The 23598-nt window shown below is 42.9% G+C and overlaps 1 protein-coding gene across 1 annotated transcript in view; it reads left to right on the forward strand.

The window, feature by feature from the left end:
• Positions 1 to 23598, forward strand: part of LOC138299480 (cysteine-rich protein 1-like) — a 225326-nt gene that overhangs the window by 181033 nt on the left and 20695 nt on the right. The gene's annotated exons all lie outside the window — the stretch shown is intronic.

Here is a 23598-nt window from a genome sequence, read left to right on the forward strand (position 1 = left end):
GATTTCAAATAGACCCTAATCTATGTTAAATCCCAGATGCAAACTACTGGAGAAAATAATTGCTAACAAGCTGGTATCCAGATTAAAATATCTAGGGTCCGATGGTAAAAATTTATTTATGCCCAGTCATAACACACATATCAGTCTTCATTGCCTCTTCCATGTCATGGACGAAACTTCACATATATGTCTACAGTAGCCACCCTAGAAATAAAGAAGGCGCAGGATACATTGGCCATATCTATTTGGGGTCTTCAAAAAAGTGTGCTTTGAACACAGCATATTGAAGTTGATAAAATTACTTTATATCCAGCCACTAACAAGTAATCTCAGAATAGCCTATAAGAAGAGGAAAAGACAGGGATACCCTCTATTACATATATTTTGTGCTGGTGATGGGGTTATTGGCATGTGCAATGTACAACAGAGGCATGTTTTGCTGTTACTTTGTAATGTCCTGTAACTTACGGTCACCAACATTTGGCAGTAGTTGTTGACAACCACAAGAGATAGAATACTACAACCAGACCGTTATAGGAAATACTTAAAGGCTATCCTAAACAGCAAAATGGATCTCAAGACACCCATCCTTCAATAACAGGTCCAATAACAGTTAACCAAACCTATATTGGTATATCATCAAAACGTATCTATAAATGTATTCTCTCCCTTTTATCATTCAGTTTGTCAAATACTGAATCATAACACAATCTCAAGGAGTTGTAACCAGCTAAGATGGACATGACCGTGAAACAACAAATTGCTCCGGCAGTCTAGCTCTTCAGGGGTGCAGACAGAAAGAAGAACACTCCATCTTGGAAGTTCTCAGGTTCGACCCTCATAGGCAGCTTCATATGCACCAATCCCTCACTGGTCTTTTTATAAGCGAAGCCTAAAGTCCGCAGTAGGTCAATAGCAAGTACAGCCTCTTGTAAGGTAAGAGACACTTGCTTTGGGCATTCACCTTTATTTGAAAAAAATTGACTACTTTATCTGGTTGCCATACTCTTCAAAGGAGGCAACGTGATTCCAGGGAGGGACTCTGCTTATGAATAGAAAGCTGTCCATTAGTCTTTGACCCATGATTTATGCTTTATGGCCGCCTGCTCTAAATACCATAATCATTAAACAAAACGAATACCGGTACGTTTCTGTGGTAGCCCGATTTTACAGTGATAGTGGAGATTATTGTTTTTAATCAAACATTTAAAACAGTGAGGTTTATTCTTGCAGCCCCCACACTGTACATCACGGGGTAGACACGGGGGCTGTCTACGTAAGTCTTTAGAAGCCAAATAGGCTATATAGTTAAGTGAAAAAATGTGCCACCATCCATGTGCCACAGTGTGCAGTTGGGTGCTTCACATGTCGCATGTGGCGATGGTTATATTTCTAGGCCTCTTATAAAGATTTATCCGTGTTTTAATGATACTTCCTTTCACAGGTACAGCATTGGAAATTAAGGGATTGTTGACTAACTGTGTTTTGACTTTTTTGCACTTATTATTAGGAGAAGGAAGTTAGTTATGGGCAAACAATAGGGTCCTGAAGAAAGCCTACAGATATGTAAATTGTTGGGGTTAGGCTGAAATGTGTTGATTGAAATGGATGGCGAGGGAGCCATCCTATGAATTGTCAATATTTCCAGTATCCACCTTTGTTTTTAATCTTATGTAGGCCAGGCTTAGATGAAATAAAATGCCCTAGTAGTCCTATCCTAATACAATTTCATAGAAATACTGTCATACAAAATAATCCACAATAACATCTCCTAAAAAGATTGGTACACTTTTTTGTAATAATGTCTTTAGGAAAGGTCAGCAGATACAACCGGAATAAAAATTCCATTCACAGAGTCTCCTAGTCCAAGAAATAATAACGATCATGTCACTGGTAATTGAAAAAAGATCAGCGATATCACCAGTGCTGTGCCTACCGGGCCTGATGCATTGACCAAAGAACACTAAACAAAACTGAAATTGTGTGGATTTAGCATTAGTTGTGGTCAAAATAAATTTGGCAATAACCCAGAAGGCTATTTTAGGTTGTGACTATAAGATATTGAAAAAATGGGCCTTGTCTCAAGTAAGTGCAGTAGAAACACAGCAAAGATTAATAGGCAAAAACATAGCACACAACAATTGAGAAATTATTGTATTGACATTAACATCTAAATCCAACGAACAACCACCTTGAAACAGAATACATATCAGTGAAAATATTACATTATTACGCATTGGAACTGAATAAAAAGGCTAAAGCAAGAATGCATTAAGAACAAGGCAACCAAAGAGGTAGCTCGTGGTTGGAAGAGGGAATATATGTCAAGGAACAGACTTTAGGTAACAAAGTAATGCAGTAAGGATCAATGTGAATGCTGGAGTAAACTCATTGGATGAAGCACAGATAAGGGGAAGAATTAAGACTGGTGGGTTCAGGGACAGTTTGTTGTTCTTACATTTTGTGCAGGTTGAAAAAGAAAAGTTCCATTTTAAGAAGATCGGGATTAATAAGAAATTAAAAAAATAGTAAAGCAGATAACGGTCTACAAAAGGTACTGCTCATCCGCTAACTAGTCTACTACCATAATAAGCAATGGACAAGGCTTCTGTTAGACCTGTCAGCCTTAGGGTGGCCTTCCCACAAACCTTTTGCCTTTTTGCCTCGTATTGTTGCTGTATCTTTTTGATGGCTTTAGGATTCTGAACACTTCACCATTGATGACCAGTATTAAAGTGCATGTGCTTCTCCCCTAAACATGGTTACACTGGTGTATCCACAACTGGCATATTTAATTTACTTGTAAGTCCCTTATAAAGTGGTATATCATATATCCAGGGTCTGTAAATTATATGCTAGTAGTGGGACTGCAGCACTGATTGTTTCACCCACTGAAGTACCCATTTAAGCATGTCTCAGGTCTGCCACTGCAGAGTCTGAGTGTGCAGTTCCACTGCCACTTTGACTTTGCATTTAAAACCCATTGCTGAGCCTTAAACTCCCCTTTTATTACATATGTCTCCCATTAGTTAGCACACAGGGCTGGGTGCCATGCAACTAAAAACTAGGACATGTACTTTTACGTTTTACATGTCCTGGTAGTGAAAAAACTCACAAAGTCAGTTTTCACTACCGCAAGGCCTACACCTCTCATAGGCCGGCATTGGGAATTCCTTAATATACATTTAAACTGTCCTTCCTGATCAGAAAGAAGTAGAAAGTGTCCAAACATGAAAAAAACAATCACATGAAACTCATTTGTCAGAAATATGCAATAGAGCAAACAATACTGCTGTGAAGTAACCATAGTAAATACATTTTCACAATAAGACAGTTCGTAATTTGTCAGGCATATGATTATAGTATAAAACTACAACCAGTACCAGAGCTTGTCACCTAGATCCAAAAGTTATTTTATTATTGTGACCCAAACATACATAGAATTACATTGGTGACAAAACCAAAAACAGTGACAAAGTGCACTCCAAGTGAAACAAACACCAAAATCAGAAATTTGAATTTTTGTTGATTGTACAATGATTGGTGTATTGGTAATTGAAGAAAGTCACAATTGATAAGTATACAGATGTCAACACTGAGCAATTTCCCTTGTGGAATAAAAGCTAGCAGGGTCAGTCTTTTTTAAATGTCGACGGCGTTTCAACCCTATCAAGGGTACAAGGGTCTCATCTGGATACAGGATGCCGTGGGGAATGATTGCTTGATTTTAAGGCTCAGCCAGACCTAACCTCTGAAATTGAATTTTTACTATCTTGGATTTTGAGGAATGTTGCTCCCTGGGATTGATTATTCCCAGGAGGTGGTCATCCAAGAAGGTAGTGGCTTTCCTGTGATTGGACAGTTGCCCCCCCCCGGCCTTCCACCCCAGGAGCAAGTATACATATGGCAGAGCTGCACCCACACTTCAGATGCCTGCTGGAAGAAGATACTGGAGAAGAAGGGCTGCCCTGCTGGACCCCTGGCCTGCACCTGGACACTGCACTCAAAAGGAGTGCACCAGCTGTACACTTTAGGCTTCAAGAAAAGGACTTTGCCTTGCTTCTGCAACTCCAGGTGTGGACTCCCTGTAAGCTACAGGTTCATAGGAGCTGCCCAGAGACCTCTGCATCAAGTCCTGCAAAAAGAGTCCAGCTGACCAGCGTCCAGTAGCCATTTGAGGATTCTGACCAGGCTCATTCTGAGAATTGTAGTCCCAACTCCGAAGGAGCAACTCAGAGCTTCTGGGACCTTGGATCAAGTTGTGGACGCTTCAAGGACCCAACAGGGCCTCTGGAAGAAGATCCAGACATTTGGAGACATTTGGAGCAACTGTTGTAAACTACTCCATAAGTTGAAAAGGTGCGTTGTGGGAGTTGTAGTCCCAGACCCCAAGAGGCAAACCAGAGCCTCTGAACCCTTGGCTGGTGCTGTGGACCTCTTTCCTGTATCAAGAAACACTTCTGAAAGTAAGTGTAACAGTGTTACATCATGGGTGTCCTGAACTCTGGACTTCGTCCCTGTCCAGTGTGACCTTTTTAAACCCTTTGAGCGCTATTTGCTTCTATGCGATGGAATTACTTTTAATCTTTAAAAAATCATATCTCCAGGTCCATCTATTGGATTTTTGTTGTTTTAGTGTCATTTTAATCATAAAAATAAAACATATAATCTATTCTATAAATTAGTGTTGGAGTTTTATTATGTTTTGTGCTTTACTTATTTACTGTTTTGTGTTTTTTTTAAATGCTTTACACACCTGTCTCCTAAGTTAAGCCTAACTGCTCGATGCCAAGCTACCAAGGGTTGTGCTGGGATTAATGTATTGAGACCTGACGACCTAGTGGGGGTTACGGCTATGGCTAAGTGTACGTACTTACCTGCCCTTACCAATCATCCACTTTCCATATATATATATACATACATATGTATATATATATATGTACATAGATAGATAGATAGATAGATAGATAGATAGATAGATAGATAGATAGATAGATAGATAGATAGATAGATCGATAACATCAAACCTTCAGGAATACAATTGAAATAATGGAAACTTACTTTTTTATAAATGGAAGATTACATTACTTTGGAGGGGTTATATTTATTATTCCCACTCCAACATAAGCAAAAACAGGGAAAGCAGTGGGATTTAGAAGGGTCAGATGAACATTTACCTTTCCAATCTAAACAACTGTAGGGAAAGTGTTACATTTTGGAGGGGGTAAATTTACTATTCCCACTCTCAAGCAAGCAAAAGCAGGGAATGCCTTGGGCTTTGGAAGGGTTAGATTTACTATTCCCATTCCAATCTTAGCAACAATAGGGAATGTGTTTTTCTTTGTGGTAGTTATATATACCATTCTAATTGCTAAACGTAAAAAAACCTAATAACTATTTAAATATATTTAAAATGAAAAATACATTCAGTATATTTAAATACAATTAAAGATGAAGCAAAGAACACATTTCATATCACAAAATTAATTAACTTAAAACAAATTGAAAAAAATAGAAACATTAACAATAAATAGAATTCCCTCCATACTGGCCATAAATCCCACCAGCAAACATAAATAAATAAATAAACAGATTATAACTAAAACATTATTATTATTGAATTATTATTTAAATAAAACAAATACAATCAAAAGAAATATTGTGGTGGTATTTATTTGCACTTCAAGAGTCATTTCTTTGTCAAGGATGATCACAAAAGATTTGGGGCATTCAATGATTTTTATTTTGCATGCTTAGGCAGTTGAGAGACCAACTAGTCTTGGACCTCGGTTACAAGTGTCGGGAATGGGTTATTCTTCTTGTGGTTAAGAGATAGTCAGCTTGTATCTCAGTTAAGATTTATTTAGTGATAGTACGTCTTCTTGAAAGGAAAGTGTAGATATTACTGTTTGACTGCTGTAGGGTTGTAGTCAGAGGTTCCATGTACAGATTGAAGAGAGAATAGCATAAGATAGAATATTGTGGTACTACTTGCGCAATCAGGGTCGGATGTGCTTGACCCTCATTGAGCTTGATTTGTTGAGACTAGTTGTACAGGTAATGGGAGAACAAACATAGGATTGTTCCGTTTACCCCATTCTTTCCTTGAGAGTGTTTAGTATGATATTGTTTTTGTCAATTTTGAATGCCATGGAAAGGTTGAAGAGTATGAGAAGGCAAGAGTCTGCCTTATCCAGAAAGTGCCGAGCTTTGTCCATGATGAGTACAATTGTTGTTTCTGTGCTCTACCCTGATCTGAAGCTCGACTAAAAACTGTCTAGTTGGTTGTGTTACTCAATTTTTTGTTTTAATTAAATTGACATACAGTTTTCCAGGACTTTTGCTAGAAATGGAAACTAATTCCACAGAGCATTGCTCATCATGGTTAGAAAGAGGGATGAGGTATCAGCTGATATTCTTGGAATTTCTTTTTAATCTTTTCTGTGAAGAAATTAGATAGATCCTCATACATTTCATTGGAGGAGTTGGCCATTGGTTTTGACTTCAGGTTGGTCTGTTGCGAGATAATGTTGAATTATTTTATAGTGTGATTTCTAGGTTGGATTTGCTGAGATCTGGAGGAACTCAAAAATGCTGACTTTGTATCTCCTTTCAGAGTGGAGTGATTGCAGATTAAAGGTTGAGAGATTTTGTCTCCCCTAACATTCAATAAACCTCAGTTGTCCTCTCTTCATTTCAGTTCACATTGTACCATTGGGCGAGATTTTTTTATCTTTTAAGTTTCATAGGTGTCATTTTATCAATTATAATGGATATGGTTACATTGTAGTAATTAGTTATGACTGCTATATGACTAGCTATTAGTGTTTCACTTGAAGGTGACAATAATGATGAGATTTTTTAAGAGAGCTCATTGGAATTAATTGGCGCTCATTTGTCTCATGTCTCAATATTGTAGCCTCTGGGTAGAAATCATTTGGTTGTGAATTAAAAAAGAATAAGGCAGTGTGAATGGATCATTCAACCGGAGGCAGGGGTCAATCAATATGGCATTATTTTTGTAATCAGACTGTTGAAAGCTGATTCTTTTATATGGGTTGGACCTGTGAAGAGTTATGTTAGAAGATATTTCTGTAGAAGTTCAGTTGGGTACCTGAGAGTCTGTTAGGTCACCCCAGTGGAAGTTGAAGATTCCTCTTATGATGTTATCGGAGTATGAGAGGGATTGTTTGGTGATAAGATTCACTAATTATTTTATGTGGTTGTCTCCCAGAGTGTGGTAAATAATGTGTATCTTGTAGGCATAGAGTGCCTTTCCCAGGCATTCAAATAGAGAGGAGGGTCTACATTCTGAAGCATTTAAATTGCATCAGGTTTTTGTGGATGCCACAATCTCTCTTTTGAAATGGCCCTGACATAGCAATTTTATCTCAAAGTCAGAGAGTCCCATTATGACAATTAGAGGAGTGGAGGAGTCATTAAGTAATTTTCTGTAATGAATAGTACATTGATATTCTGACATTGTGCAGTCTCAGATACCACTGTAGAGTGTTTTGCAGTGGACTTGCAGTTAAGTGAGATGAATTTGAGGTTTGTTTTAGCAGATTTAACTTTTTCTCAGGTTGGTGAAACAGTGGGTTTCTATTCTTTTCAGTAACTTAGATGTTGTGGGTATTTAGGTACATATGACTGGGGTTGGTTGAGTTGTCTGTTGTTTTATTGAGGCTATTGCCTCTTCTAAGAGACCACTGCAAGCTTTCTTTGGATGGTATTTTGTGTGTCTGTGAAGGGATGACCGAGATTGGCCATGGAAGTAGTCTTTCCTAGTGGCCCTAATGCATACAAGAGGTGAGTAGCCTTTCAATATCTAAAATTGTGAATGTTGTGGATTTCTACCCTGCAAACAGTGAGTTACTTTCTCTGGTTAGGAAGCCCAAAAACTATGGATAGATGATTACAAATACAGAGTTCAGTTGTGAAGCATTGGGATAAATACAGGTGTTGCTTAGTAGTTATAGGTTGGCTAGTGTATATTACTAATGACAGCAGTGAAGCGAAGGTTTCATATTGGGGGTGGCGGGGGGAGGGGTGGGCCTGGTTGGAAGATCTTTTCTGAGTAGGAGCTGAGTGTGCAAGGTGGGTTGAGTCTGTGGCATAAAAAAGGGTGATATTCCTTTGGACTTTAAGGAGAGAATTTGAGGTCCTGGTAGAAATATTCTCTAGATGGAGAAGAGAAACACTCTCTTGATCATAGATGACCGGCTAAGAGACATGTTTACCATTGTCTCCCTCCAATAAATCCAACAAAAAATTACATCACATATTTCAGTGTATTGCAGTCCATCTGTACCACCTTCTTGAGGACAAATATGATATACAACAAACTCTGGTACAGAAACAATTGCAATCATTGTGCACAGTGTTGCTAAAACAATAAATAATACAAAATAATATTTTCCACCATACAATTTCTTTTGGCACATGACACCATTATATTAAAGTATTTTACACAAACCAATTACGAATTATGTATAAAAGCAAAGCAATATGCTCATTTAGCAAAGGGAAAATCAATATCGATCTAAGTTCAGCCCAGAGAAAAATATTGTTTTGATGTATTATATTTTTTTACATTTGTGATACAGACAGTAAAAATGATTTTTAGTTAACTTTGTTTAGTCTTATTGTTGGATACTGTTGGAAGGTGGATTATTGGTAAGGGCAGGTAAGTACCTACATTTAGCAATAAGCCACAAACCCCCTCTGGGTCCAGTCAGGGACTCAATAAATAGATCCTTGCTCAACCCTTGGTAGCTTGGCCACGAGCAGTTAGGCTTAATTTAGGAGACGATGTGTAAAACATTTAATATCAGCAAAACAGTAAGTATGTGAAACACAAAACACAATAAAAATCCAATACCAATTTATAACAATTGATTATATTTTTATCTTTAAAATGACACCAAAACAACAAACATCCAATGTAGGGAAAGGGAGATATGAGTTGTTAAAAATTAAGGCCCTCATTTTGAGTTTGGTGGACGGGAAAGCCCATCCGCCAAACTCCTGACAGGGTGGCAGCCGCTGTAGTGGCGACCACCCCACCAGACCTAGTAGGAGTTTCCCACTAGGCCGACGGGTGGAAACCTCAATTTCCGCCCACCGGCCTAGCGGTAAACAGGCTACAGCATTGTCTCCGGCTCGTAACCGGCAATGCTGTAGCCCTTACGGGAAACCAGCACCTTGCAATGTTCACTGTCTGCAGAGCAGACAATGAACATTATGAAGGTGTTGGTCAAAGGGACCCTGCACTGCTCATGCACTTGGCATGGGCAGTGAGGGGTCCCTTTATGAAGGTGCTGGTCAAATGGACCCTGCACTGTCCATGCCAAGTGCATGGGCAGTATTTGGGGCCACCCCATGGCCCACGCATGTGTTCTCCGCCAGACTTTTCATGACGGTCAAACAACCAGCGATCTCTGTCATCCCCAGGCCGTCGGGATCATGGGTCCAAGTGGTGCTGGCTCAGCCCTGGCAGTCTGACCGCCAGGGTCTTTATGTGTCGGTCAGACCGCCACAGAAGCAACCATTCTGACCGCCACCGCGGAGGTGGCAGTATGAAGACCACCAGCCTCATAATGAGGCTCTAAATGTGCCATTTGGGACATCTGGTTGCACTCGACAGGGGCAAAGTAAAGATTTGAGGCCAACCGGGATTGAATGATGCTCGGCTACAATGAGCAGGAGGCCCTGGTAAAGTTTTACCATCACACTTACAAAACTTCTTGAAGATTTTCCTCCGACCGGGACGAAGTCCCAAGTTGAGGCCTACCACGATGGAGCCCCTTCGGATACACTGCCCGGGAGGCCTCGGACTTAGAAACGTTTTCAGGAAGATTTCCTCAGACCAGCGCAAAGCACAAGGTTGAGGCCAACCACAATGGAGCCCTCCTCGAATACACTGCGCGGGAGGCCTGGGTCAAACGTTTACCTTCGGACTTAGAAACATTTTCGGAGTGGTGGTGCAGCGGTGGGATAAGTACTTGCAATTGCTTTTTACCACTTTGTTACTGGTGCTTTTCACAAGAAAAGTGTACTCCAATACTTAGAGCTATATACAATGATACCTAGCAGTAATTTTTTTCACTTTCGAAAAGTTCTTTCGAACTTTCTAAAAGTTTTGCAAAGTTCTGAAAAGTTTTTTTTCATCAAAAAAGTTAGGTGAAATAGTTTGCTAACTTCTTACTCTTCTCTCTAACCTTCTCTTTCACTATGTCTTCTTTAGAGGTTACCTCCAGGGTTGCCCAGAAAACCTATGAAAACCTTAATTTTAAAAGTCTGAGGGGTCTCTGTTTAGAAAGAAGTCTAGGGATTGGGAAGAACCCTAACAAGGATTTCCTCTTGAATCTCCTCTTACAAAATGACCAGGAGCATCCTGAGGGTAATGTACAACCAGATGAGGAGGTAGAGGGGGATTCTGACCATGTAGATTCAGGAGAGGTTCCTAAAGATCCAGGGTAGGGTCCTTCCGCAGATCTTTCCCTTAACAAACCACATAGTGTAGTTGGTAGTGGGAAGGGGTCTCACACAAGTAGGGCACTCTTCACACCTAGAGGCCAGGTCACTAGGGTTACACCAGTTAGGGAGGGATCTACTTCTGTTCATTCTTACATCACCTCAGTCTCTGAAGGGTCTCACATATCCAATCCTGAGGATAACTCCCTAGATTAGTAACTCAGAAAGATGAGATTGGAGGAGGCCAGACAGAGGCTCAAACAGCAACAGCGGGCCCTAGATAGGGAAGCCTTAGCTGTCGAAAGAGAACGGCAGGGGTTGGGGTTAGTTCCCTATGATGCCAGCAGCATTGTAAGTTTCAGGACTCATGAGGTTAGGGAGGACATTAGCTCCAGAAACATACACAAAATTGGTCCCCTATACAAGGCGGAGGATGATATTCAAAAGTGGTTTGCTGCACTTGAGAGGGCCTGTAAAGTTCAGAGGGTCCCTCAAAAGCAGTGGGCTGCTATAATTTGGTTGTCCTTCTCTGACAATGGGAGGGACAGACTCTTCACTGTTAGGGAGGAGGATGCAGACATGTATAACATTTTAAAGAATGCACTCATTGATGGTTTTGGCCTTACCACAGAGCAATACAGAATCAAGTTTAGGGAAACCAAGAAGGAATCTTCACAAGATTGGGTTGACTTTGTGAAAGCTTTAGAGGGTTGGTTACATGGCAGTAAAGTGTCTGATTACCAGGGCCTGTGTAATCTGATTTTGAGAGAGCATATATTGAATAGTTGTGTGTCTGACTTGTTCTGACTTGTTAAACCAGTATCTTGTTCACTCAGACATGACCTCTCCCAAAGAATTGGGAAAGAAGGCAGACAAATGGGTCAGAACAAGGGTGAGCAGAAAATCTCATACAGGGGGTGACATAGAAAAGAAGAAAAATGGTAAAAAATCTCAAGATAAGCATGGGGATAAAAGGAAGCACAAAGATCCTTCTTCAGGTCTACAACACTCCTCTGGGGGTGGGGATAAATCATCTTCCTCTTCTTCTCACTCTGCACACAATAAAATGCCCTGATGCTATGTGTGCAGGGGTAAAGGCCATAGGCCAGGGGATAAGTCCTGCCCAGGTAAAGCCCCTGAGCCTACCACCACTAATCATCAAGCTCTAGTGCTCCTAGCAGTAGTGGTAATAGTGGTGGGACTACTGGCAATAGTCAAACAAAGGGTGTAGTTGGGTTCACTTTTGGGTCCGTCATAGAAAGTGGGGTAGACACTACCAAGACAGTTTTTGTCACACCTGGTGGCACTGGCCTTGCCACCTTGGCTGCTTGTCCCCTTAACATGGACAAGTACAAGTAGTCAATTTTAATAAATGGTGTTGAGGCCCAGGCCTACAGGGACACAGGTGCCAGTATCACTTTGGTGACTGAAAACTTGGTGTCACCTGCACAACACCTCCTTGGACAGAAGTACCAAGTTACTGATGTCAACAACTCTACTCAGTCGCTCCCCTTAGCTGTAGTGCAGCTTAGTTGTGGTGGTGTTACTGGTCCTAAGCAGGTGGTGGTATCACTTAGCTTACCTGTAGACTGTCTCTTAGGTAGTGACCTAGAGGCCTCAGGTTGGGCTGAGGTAGAGTTTAGGACACATGCATCCTTGCTAGGTATCCCCTAGGAATTGCTTCCTCTCATTTCAGGTGAAATGAAAAAGTAAAGGAGAGAAAAAGGCCTGGAATCTGAGGATCCCTCTCCACCAACAGGTAAAAAGGGTATCAAAGCATCCCTTCCCCACCCTACCACTAAGGATACCATTCCTGTGATGGGAGAAACCTCTCCTGGGGTGGAACCTGTGCCAAGGGAGCCCACCACTACCACAGCTGGACTCCCAGAGGTAAAAGTACCTCTCTGTGGAACCACTAAACCAAATGTGCAACATTGCACTGTTTTAGTAAATTTGGAGCAAACCTCCATCCCTCCCAGAGAAACTTTAGTGCAGCAGCTCTTCACTACCACTGCACACTTAGGACAGCAGCCCTGTTCTAGTGTGAAGCTTATAGGACAGCAGCCCTGCCCAAACCTAAGAGAAACAGCAACCCTGTTATCTCTTTTAGCCATATGGACAATCTTTTTGTCCAGCTATGGCCTTACTGAGACAGCATCCCTGTCTGGCATTCTCTTCCTTAGGACAGCAACCCTGTCAGGACATAGGCTCAGTGGAACAATCCCACTGCGCAACTTTAGAGCTTACAAATAGAGACTCTGTGAGTATACACTTGCACTGTTTTCTAGGTAAAAATATCCAAATAGGGTGGTTTACATCCCCTCAGGGAAGTAACCATACAGTGGATTATAAAGGGAGTAACCATACTATTGCAGATCTACTCTCCTCTTATCACCACTTAGACAATAAAGTCTCAACTGGCCAATGAGCCTCTTTCTAGCATGGTTACTGCCAATTTTTGGCCTGTTTGTGAGTGTTTGTCTGTGTGTTTTTACTGTCTCACTGGGATCCTGCTAACCAGGACCCAAATGCTCATAGTTTAAAACCTTATTTGTCATTGTGTTTTGCCTGTCTCACTGGGATCCTGCTAGCCAGTACCCCAGTGCTCATAGTTTGTGGCCTATGTGTGTTGTCAGTATGCTTGACTGTGTCACTTAAGTTCTGCTAACCAGAATTCTAGGGCTTATGCTCTCTCTGCTTACCAAATTTGTCACTACAGTTTAGTGACTCCATATTCCAATTCTGATTGGCACACTGGACCCTCCTTATAAGTCCCTAGTATATGGTACCTAGATACCCAGGGCATTGGGGTTCCAGGATATCTTTATGGGCTGCAGCATTTCCTTTGCCACCCACAAGGAGCTCATACAAACCTTTCATCAGGACTGCCACTGCAGCTTGAGTGAAATAGTGCACATTTTTCACTGCACCAGGTAACTTATAAGTCACTGCACCACTTTGTAACCCTTTGTGCAAAATTCTGCCTGAGCCAGGCATAATGTATGCAAAGGAGGTGTTCACCCGTTGGGGGGGGGGGGGGGAAATGTCACAAGGAAATGTAAAAGATTTCCTTGCGTCATTTTGTACAGCACTTTTAACGCCTGCTCAGAGCAGGCGTTAAAAGGGGGCTTCCATTATTTAGAATGGGCTCCTGTGTACTCTTCAGGAGTAGTGCCAACATTCTGGTGCTACTCCTACAGAGTATATCAATAGCGTCATGAAAAATAACACTATTACCCCCTACCCAGTGCCATGGGGCACTGTATTTTAAATATGGCGCCCATATAGTGGCAGTAGGGGGGTGCAAATGGGCGCAGGGGAAGTGGCGTTGCACTCAGAGCAGCGCCACTTTCCATAAATCTACCCATGAGTTTGTTGCTTGGTGGCATCATGATTGCCTACTTCCAAGAGATAGTGGCAGTGCTTAAATTGTAAAAGAATATGTTTCCGACCCAAAGATTTACTTGGAGGAGCGCGGCCAGTGCTCTTCAATGTTTGGGATAATGAATACTCAGCCTCCGTATGTTGATTGGATCTCGTGTCTTTCATCACCACCAGACACTCCCATGCTCTTTTATCTCACTCCTTCAGGTTCCTTTTCACCCCTGGCACCTTTCCTTGTCATTGTTTTTCCGTCTTTCTCTTCCTTCTTCTTTCCTCCTTTTGTGTTTTCTGGGTCAAAGTTTGATGAGGAGAAATAAGAGCCAGTTCCCAAAAAAGAGTGCCAGTAAGTGCCACCCACATCCACGGCTCACATTAAGCACTGGATCCTTGAATGCAGTGTGTTAGTTCCACTATAGGTGCAAGAACATTCTCACTCCATAATTTAAATAAACCTATCTTTAATCTTTAAAATAAAATACTCGTAAACTGGTCGTATTTTACTGAAACCGTACTTTAAAGTTATGACCACTAGATGTCGCTCGTCTCCTTTGTTAAAATGAGAGCAAACCATGACACTGTTTCACAGGCATTTGGCAGAGTACATCTATTTATCCTGACTTTTCAAATAGACATGGAGAGCAAACGATTTCATGTCTGAAATTTCAATTGACAAGTTATAAACGGTTTTGTTTGTTTTCGGTGGCAATTTAAAAAAAAATTGCACCTTAACTGTACTTACCCTGCATAAAAAGTAACTAAAATTGTACATTCAGCCAGCGTTTTTTTTCTTCGAAAGGTAACTGTTATAATATGTATAGTTATGTTTTTTTCTTTTATCAGAAACTTTCACATTGTTGTTAAATGATCAAGTACTAAACATAAGTGTATTAAAGAGGGTTTGACTTCTACACCTTGTATCAGAGGAAGACACAAGATACCGAGGGGCATATTTATAGGCCCTTAGCGCCACCTTGCGCCACATTAGCGTAATTATTTTGTACGCTAATGTGGCCCAACGAGGCCAAAATCCTAACGCCACATTTACAAAGTGGCACAATGCATGCATTGCACCAGTTTGTAACCCTTTGTGCTAAATTATGCCTGAGTCAAGCATAATGTATGCAAAGGGGGTGTTCCTCTGTTGGGGGGGAGGGGTCGAAAAAATGGCATAAGGAAATCTAAAAGATTTCTTTGCATCATTTTGTACAGCACTTTTAATACCTGTTCAGAGCAGTCGTAAAAAGGGGGCTTCCATTATTTAGAATGGGCCCCTGTGTACTCTGCAGGAGTAGCGCCAATATTCTGGTGCTACTCCTGCAGAGTATATCAATAGCGTCATGAAAAATAACACTATTACCCCCTGCCCAGTGCCATGGTGTGCCGTATTTTAAATATGGCACCCATATAGTGGCAGTAGGGTGGGTGCAGAGGGGCGCAGGGGAAGTGGCGCTGCACTCAGAGCAGTGCCACTTTCCATAAATCTGCCCCTGAGTTTGTTGCTTGGTGGCATCATGATTGCCTACTTCCAAGAGATAGTGGCAGTGCTTAAATTGTAAAAGAATATGTTTCGGATCCAAAGATTTACTTGGAAGATCGCGGCCAGCGCTCTTCAATGTTTTGGATAACGAATACCCAGCCTCCATAATGTTGATTGGATCTTGTGTCTTTCATCACCACCAGACACTCCCATGCTCTTTTATCTCACTCTTTCAGGTTCCTTTTCATCCCTGGCACCTTTGTTTGTCACAGTTTTTCCGTCTTTCTCTTCCTTCTCCTTTCCTCCTTTTGTGTTTTCTGAGTCAAAGCTTGATGAGGAGAAATAAGAGTCCGTTCCCAAAAAAGAGTGCCAGTAAGTGCCACCCACAACCACGGCTCAAATTAAGCTATGGATACTGGAATGCAATACATTCTTCCTCCATAATTTAAATAAACCTATCTTTAATCTATAAAATACTCGTAAACTGGTCGTATTTTACTGGAACCGTACTTTAAAGTTATGACCACTAGATGTCACTCATCTCTTTGTTAAAATGAGAGCAAACCATTACACTGTTTCACAGGCATTTGGCAGAGTACATCTATTTATCCTGACTTTGCAAATAGACATGGAGAGCAAAAGATTTCATGTCTGAAATTTCAATTGACAAGTTATAGATGGTTTCATTTGTTTTCGGTGGCAATTTAAAAAACATTTGCACCTTGAACTGTACATACCCTGCATAAAAAGTAACTAAAGTTGTACTTGTTAATTAAATGTACCAGCTGAGCCTAGTTGATACCATTGGATTTTTTAAGACAATTTAGAGATTTAGCTGTGAGTTTTTCCATAGTGGTTCAGGAAAGGGCTTGGAAACCTACCTGACACAAAACTGAGGGGCTGATTTAAGAGCCCCTAGTCCCTCCTTGCGCCACATTAGCGTAATGTTTTTACGCTAATGTGGCCCAACTAGCCCAAAATCTCTGTGCCAGATTTCCAAAGTGGCACATTGCATGCATTGCCCCACTTTGTAACTCTTTGCTCCACATTATGCCTGCGCCAGGCATAATGTATGCAAGGGGAATGTTCCCCCTTTAGGGTGGCCGAAAAAATGGCGAAAATAATTCTAAGAGATTTATTTGCGTAATTTTTTTCAGCATTTTTAACGCTTGCTCAGAGCAGACGTTAAAAGGAGGCCCATTGTTTTCAATGGGCCTCAATGGGCTTTGCAGGGTTACCGTAAAAATGTTTTACGCTAGTCCTGCAAAGCTCCAAACTAGCGTCAAAAATTTTGAAGTTAGTTTCCCTAACTACCGCCATGGTACACATGGTGGCATTAGGGGGGGGGGGGCACTAAAAGGTGCAAGGAAAGTGGTGCTGCACTGGGATGAAATGTGCTCTATCTTGGAGATAAGAAGTATTTTTGCCCTTTTCCAGTGGCGCAGGACGACACAGCAAGAGTTCCAGTATATTGTAATGTCATTTTTGGCGAGCAGGCTTCAATCCCAAACCGAAGAGCAACCCCCACAATTCCTCCATCAAATCTTCCAAAATACCAACAAGTGGAATGCTAGGTAAGGGTTCCACTGGTCGTTCAAGTATACATGACAGGGTGTGCTAGAGTTTAGGCCAGTAACTTGCAATGAGCGTGCACCCCCATGCCATAAAAAAAATCCCCCCCACCTGCCACCCCCCAGTTTCAGTACTTTAGAAACATGTGGGCACTTTGATCTTCTTTCCCTGCCGCAAAACAGCATAGCTTAAGGGGTCGGTGTTTGGGATATTACACCCTCCTAAGATAATTATTCTGTTGCAAGTAGTTGGATACAAGTACTTTTAGTCGGGTATGGTGAAGTGTCTGTCGGATTTCACCTGGGATTTTTATATTTCCACACTAACAAAACAACACACAAACTCTCTGTTGTCTGTTTTCAAAGAAACAAATGTTGATCAGTTGGAAAAATGTTGTGTTTTAAGTGCCCCTAACAGTACACCCTCCTTTCTCTTTCCACTGCCCCTTAGCCCTCCCTTATATTCTATTTCTCACATATTGTGTTTCAACAAGATATTCCAGTATGATTGTTGGGAAATCTGAAGCTCACCCCCCACCCTCAATCTTTTTGACCAAGCTACCACCCTGCTTCCGCAGCCTCTTAGTGCTAGCATGAGTAAGTATTTCAATTAGATATGTCTCAAACATGAGGACATGGCTAGGTTACGAGGGGCTGTTCTATTACCCATCCAGTCACTATCCCCCAGAGGGCCCACCGATGCCTCCGACTTCTCCTTATGAATTACAAATAAGTCTGGGATGTTAATGATTAATGATTTGTTGATGCAGTATATTGCACCCTTCCCAAGGGGACCCATCAGAATCTTTTCTTCAAGTGGATTGAATTCAGGTACCTCATGCTATGAAGTGGTATGGCGAGAGAAGGCGTGTAAAAGTTGTAAACATTTATAAAAATGGCACTTATGAAGCTCAAATTTCAGTTAAAAGTCTTTAAGGGGTTTCACATGAGTGCCATACATCCCTCAGCTTCAAGATCCATTCATTTACCAAACCCTTTGATTCATGCGCATTGACTGACCCAGTCTGCACACTACAGTGGGATCTCCAGAGTTACCCAGTCATCTAATCTTATCCAACTTAAGGCCGGATTTAATAAAGGTAGCACTGCACTCAGTGCAGCGCCACTTTTCTTGTGCCCCTTAGGGCCTCCTAACGCCACCATGTGTGCTCCGTGTCTAAGATACGGTGCACCATGGCGGCGTTAGAGAAAGTTCGGAGCTTTGCAGGACTAGGGTCAAACATTTTGACGCTAGACCTGCAAAGCCCACCATAAATAATGGTGTGCCTCCTTTTAACACCTGTTCTGAGCAGGCGTTAAAAGTGACGAAAAAAATGACGCAAAGAAATCTCTTGGATTTCTTTGCACCATTTCTTCTGTCCCCCTGCCCCCTTTGCATACATTATGCCTGGCACAGGCATAATGTAGCACAAAGTGTTACAAAGTGGCGCAATGCATGCATTGCACCACTTTGTATATCTGGCACAGAGATTTTGGCCTCGTTGGGCCAAATTAGCATTAAGAAATTAGGCTAATGTGGCATAGGGAGGCGTTAGGGGTTCTTAAATCTGCCCCTTAAGGTAGACCTCCAAGTCAACAACATGGTCTTGGTAACCTCTGGGAGGATAGGGGATGATATTATCACAGCCCGCAAGACCCACCACACACACAGTATTCTGCCACCCCTATTGAGCCAGTCATTCAGTACCAAGAGCTGCAAAGCCCAGCAATACTGTGCAGATCAGTCATCCCCAGAGCACCAACACTGGTGGACTTTGCACATTTGTTGAAAGCTATGCAGGGAGTTTGATACACCCATGAGAATGTCTGTATCTTGTACAATAGTTCCATAAACCAACTTTGAGGGAGCAACAATGGAAAGATTTGCAAGACATATAAAAAACTGCCCCCTTAAACAGTTCTACTGTACAGAGGATGTTGAACTGGTGTTTAGACCATCTGTCCAGATCAGTCTTCTTTCAGGTTTTCAGGGGTGGTGATTCAAAGTTCACGTAAGGCCAGGTTCCCAAGCAATGTGGATTCCCAGGTAGCAATAACTTAGTCTATTAAATCAGGAGGACGGCCTGCCAGTCAATATTAACCTTGGCCTCTCCCAGAGGAACCAGGAGAGGCTTGTCCAAATTAACTTTGAACCCTGAGGGCTCCCCATGCAGGTCTAACATCTGGATAACCCAGGGGCCCTCAATGTAAAGGTGGGACAGGAAAAATACACCAACATCTGCATACAAAGCAATCCTGTCCTCAGTAGACTGCCCACAATCCACTCTCGAGTCAAAGCACCCTATCTGGGCATCACACCTAACCCATTCCACAACTGGATTGATGGCTTGAGCAAATAATAAGGGTAACAAGGGGTGATCCTGTCTGATGCTCTGCAGATGGGAATTGGGGGTGACAGTATACCATCCACTTTACCCTGTGCTGTGGCTGGTCATTTTGGGCCTGGACATAGGCCATGTAACGGGGGCCAAACCCAATTGCATCAACACATCCTTGAGGGACACTAATTTAGAGCCAAAAGTTTTCTATAAGTCAGTGAGCATGAGGGCTTTAGGACAATTCAGGTGAATCAGTTGCGCAAGAGGAATGTAGACTTGACAAATATAGTGCCAGGTGCTTCTATGAGGCATAAACATACATTGGTACGGGTAGACAAGCAATGTTTTCACCCTGAGCAATCTGTTTGCCAGGACCTTAGCAGAGAGTTTTATCTCCACATTTATGAGGAAGAGAGGGTGGTATGATGCGCATTGGTCCTGAGACTGCCCTGATTTCTGAGCGGCCACAATAGTGCAATAGTGGCAAGGTCGAAATCAGGGTGGGAAGAAACCCTTGCGGATGGCTTTATTATACCTTTCAAGTCGGTTGATGGAAAAGGAGTTACTGAAATTTACAATAATATTCTATAGGAAAGCTATCAGCCACAAGAGTCTTTCTGGGGCTCATTTCCTTTACTGCCTCCATTACCTCACTAAGTGTGATGTGTTGGGCCAAATCTTCCCTGTTGAATGCTTTCAAGGTGGGCGAGGGGAGACCAGTGATGAGGGGGATGGCGCATTCTCGAACCAAGCATGGTCACTCCATAAGGTGTTCCTGATAGTAGGTTGCAAAGGTAGACACTGCCTCTCTTGCTGTCGAGACCTGTCTACCAGTCATATCAATGGTAATGGGTATAACACTGGAGTAAGTGCCCCTGGTCACTAGCCAGTGGATCAGTTTGATTGATTTGTCTCCCCATTCATACACCCTCCTGGTGGATGCAATCCAATATTGGTGAGCTTCGTCAAAACATTACTGTCCCAATGCAGTCCATTCAATCGCCAGTCAGTAGCTCACCTGCTTTCGATGTTTGTTGATTTCTGCTCTTTTTAGAGCCTAAATATTCTCCTTACACTCATATAGAATTTGATAATCCCTTCATGGTGTCTTTATTATCCACTCAGAGTGTGCCTAATGAGTCAGGTGTAGCCTGATTAAGGTCCAAATAGGCCTTTAAATCTTGCAGTAGAAATTGTGGTCACTGTTTACCCACTAAGCACCATGTGTTAAGTCACAAGATCGGACAGGGACCGGTAGTGGATGTGCCCAGTCAAACCACCACTTAGGAGTGGTCCGATATCCCTTGTGGTAGAATCTACACCACTGTTTGTAATATACTGGGGCAGTGAGTAAAAGGAGATCAGTATGGCATAATGTAAACAGAGAAAAGCTCTGTAGGTACAACACTATGGCGGTCATTACCGCCACCAGCCATGCGGTCACCGCCATTTGGCCGCTCCGCGGTCAAAAGACCTCGGAGGCCATTCTGGCTTTCCCGCTGGGCCGGCGGGCGCCTGCCAAAGGAGTGCCCGCCGGCCCAGCGGGAAAGGCCCTGCAACATAGAAGCCGGCTTCGAATGGAGTGGGCGGTGTTGCAGGGGTGCGACGGGTGCAGTTGCACCCGTCGCGATTTTCACTGTCTGCTAAGCAGACAGTGAAAATCATGCTGGGGCTCTGTTAGGGGGCCCCCGACACCCGTTCCCGCCATCCAGTTCCTGGCGGTAAAAACCGCCAGAAACAGGGTGGCGGGGAGGGGGTCGGAATCTCCATCATGGAAATTCAGCCCAGACAGGGGAAATCCGGCGGTTTACCGCCGGATCCCCTTTTCTGACCGCGGCTTTACCGCCGCGGTCAGAATGGGCAGGGAAGCACCGCCAGCCTGTTGGCGGTGCTTCCGTGGTTGGAATGACCCCCTATGTCTCCCCCTAGAAGCAACTGCCACTCTAAACTGTAACCAAGAAAATCATGAAATATGTCAAGCGTTTCCCAGCTGGCATCCATGAGATAATCCAGGATTCTAAAAACAGCTCTGGTGCAGAACCTTCTACACCTTGAGCATAGCCTATGAAATGGAGGTTGCTCCTTCTTGCCCTGTTTTCTATACCCTCCATCTGGTCTTTTGGGGTTTTAGTTGATGGCATTAGCCAAGATACTGTGGGTTTCAGTGTTTGGGGTATATTCTCCAACCCTCAGCTTCCCCAACCCTGCCTGCAACATTTTGCAGGTTCTGATGAAGAAGAGAGTCATCTACCCTTACTTCTCCAATCTTGACCTCCAACACCACCCTAGAGGCCTGTATATCTTATAGCAGCATTTCCCAATCTGTGCACAGCGGCACCCCAGTGCGCCGTCATAACTAGCCAGGGGCACCATGGTGACAGAGTGCCTGGAAACAATACCCAAACAGAGATCTGTGCATTAACCCGCACCCAGAACCACATGGGCATTTAAAAAAATATTATATAATCCTGTGACTGTCAGCTTGTTGGGCACTCTGAAATCCAGCATACAGCTCACCTGCGGTAATAACAGCTTTGAGCATGTTCCAGCCTGCAGGGTAGCAGAAAGTAATATACTCTGAGGGGCCCATAATGACTTACTAACACCGGCATCATGAACACCTCCTGTCTATTTCTGTGGTCAAGACATAAAGTTGGCCCTATAGTTATATCCTGCCCTGATCTGATAATGTAACTAGCTGCTTCTGTAGCAGTGAAACGGAACAGCGTTACAGACCATTAAATTCCAGGACCACATTGATGAGTCGACAGAGTAACAGTTCAGCCCTCCGTTTCTAGTCTCCAGGCACGTTTTGCACGCCAGTTCTCACTGCTCCTGGCTGCCTGGTATAGCTCACTTCCGGATGACGATGGCAGCATCCATGACAGGACAGGCTAGAAAAGTTGCCCGTAATTTATCAGCGAGCAGGTGTTTTTTGAGCAGTTGCCAGGTAAGCACAAGCTTTGTGTGAATAGACCAGGCCAGCTCTTTTGCCTTGGCACCTTTTGTGCACATTTTTTAATTTTGTGACGGCGTGCCTTTCACCCTATAAATTTTGTGGTTCCAATATGCAATTCTGTATTAACCAGTTTCCCCTATTAGTGAGTTTGTGTTCTTACAATGTATTGATCATAGAATCAGGAAGAGCACAGCTGGAGGCAGATCCTTCTCTTACCATGTGGCCCGGACACGGAACACACTCCCACTCAACCTCAGACAGGCCTCCTCGCTGAAGCAGTTCCGAAAGGATTTCAAGACCTGGCTTTTCAAGTGATCAGCATGCCCACAACAGCGCCTTGAGAACCCATGGGTCATGAGCCATGATTTACAAGTGCCTGATTGATTATTTGTGGGCTGCAGCTTTAATAAATGAGGCTGTGGCTTATCTCCACTTATTATAACATTAAGGTAGATCGGAGGCTTAAGGGCTCATTATGAGTTTGGCGGTCTGACCGTCGCAGGCATGAGGCTGCTGTCATACCGGTCTCCCCCCTCTCTCCGTCGTATAATGATGTTTTCACCAGGATGACCAGTGGAAACATAGTATTATGACGTTTCCGCCAGTGAGCCCGGTGAAAACAGTGCCATGGCATTGGCCTTGGCTCCCATGAAGGAGCCGAGGCCAGTGCAGTCGCACAGCAGCACCCTTGAAATAAGCACTGTCTGCAGATCAGACAGTGCGCATTCTGAGGTACTGAAAGGGGGGCCCATGGATATGGGCAGTGCAGGGGTCTCCTGTGGCCCTCAACACTGGCTTTCCACCAACCTTTCCCTGGCAGTGAGACTGGAAAGGCTGGTGGAAAGTGGACCCATGATCAGCACAGCTGTGTTGCCATGGCTGACCAACGACTCCGACCGCCGCCACCCCATCGGGATCCGTGATCCAGGTGGTGGGGGTGGGTCCCTGGCTGTCCGGCTGCCAGGGTTGTAATCTGGCGGTCTGACCGCCAGGAGTGTAGCCCTCTGACCTGTATTGCAAGTTTGACAGTCTTAAGACCGCCAAACTCATAATGAGGCCTTTAGATTGGTGCAGAGATTTTAAGAATAATTTGCAGATTATATGTAAAATCAGTACATTTACACACGGGATTTGCACAATAGGACTGGGCACCTCTAGATAATGTGACTCTTCCCTCACTTTAATTACCAACAACAGAAAAAATGACTTTTTCTCCAACATGCTAGAGGCATTGATTCAAAATAAAAAATTGTTTACAAATTTCTGTATGCAGACCGCAGTGCTGAAGGGTATTGTTTCTGACTTAACCAGTTAAAGTTTTTTTTCTATTGTTTCTGACTTAACCAGTTAAAATATTTTTTATTAAACAACAGTTATATTTTTATTTTGTTA

This window comes from Pleurodeles waltl, chromosome 1_2 (assembly GCF_031143425.1).
Source record: "Pleurodeles waltl isolate 20211129_DDA chromosome 1_2, aPleWal1.hap1.20221129, whole genome shotgun sequence".
Lineage (NCBI taxonomy): Eukaryota > Metazoa > Chordata > Amphibia > Caudata > Salamandridae > Pleurodeles > Pleurodeles waltl.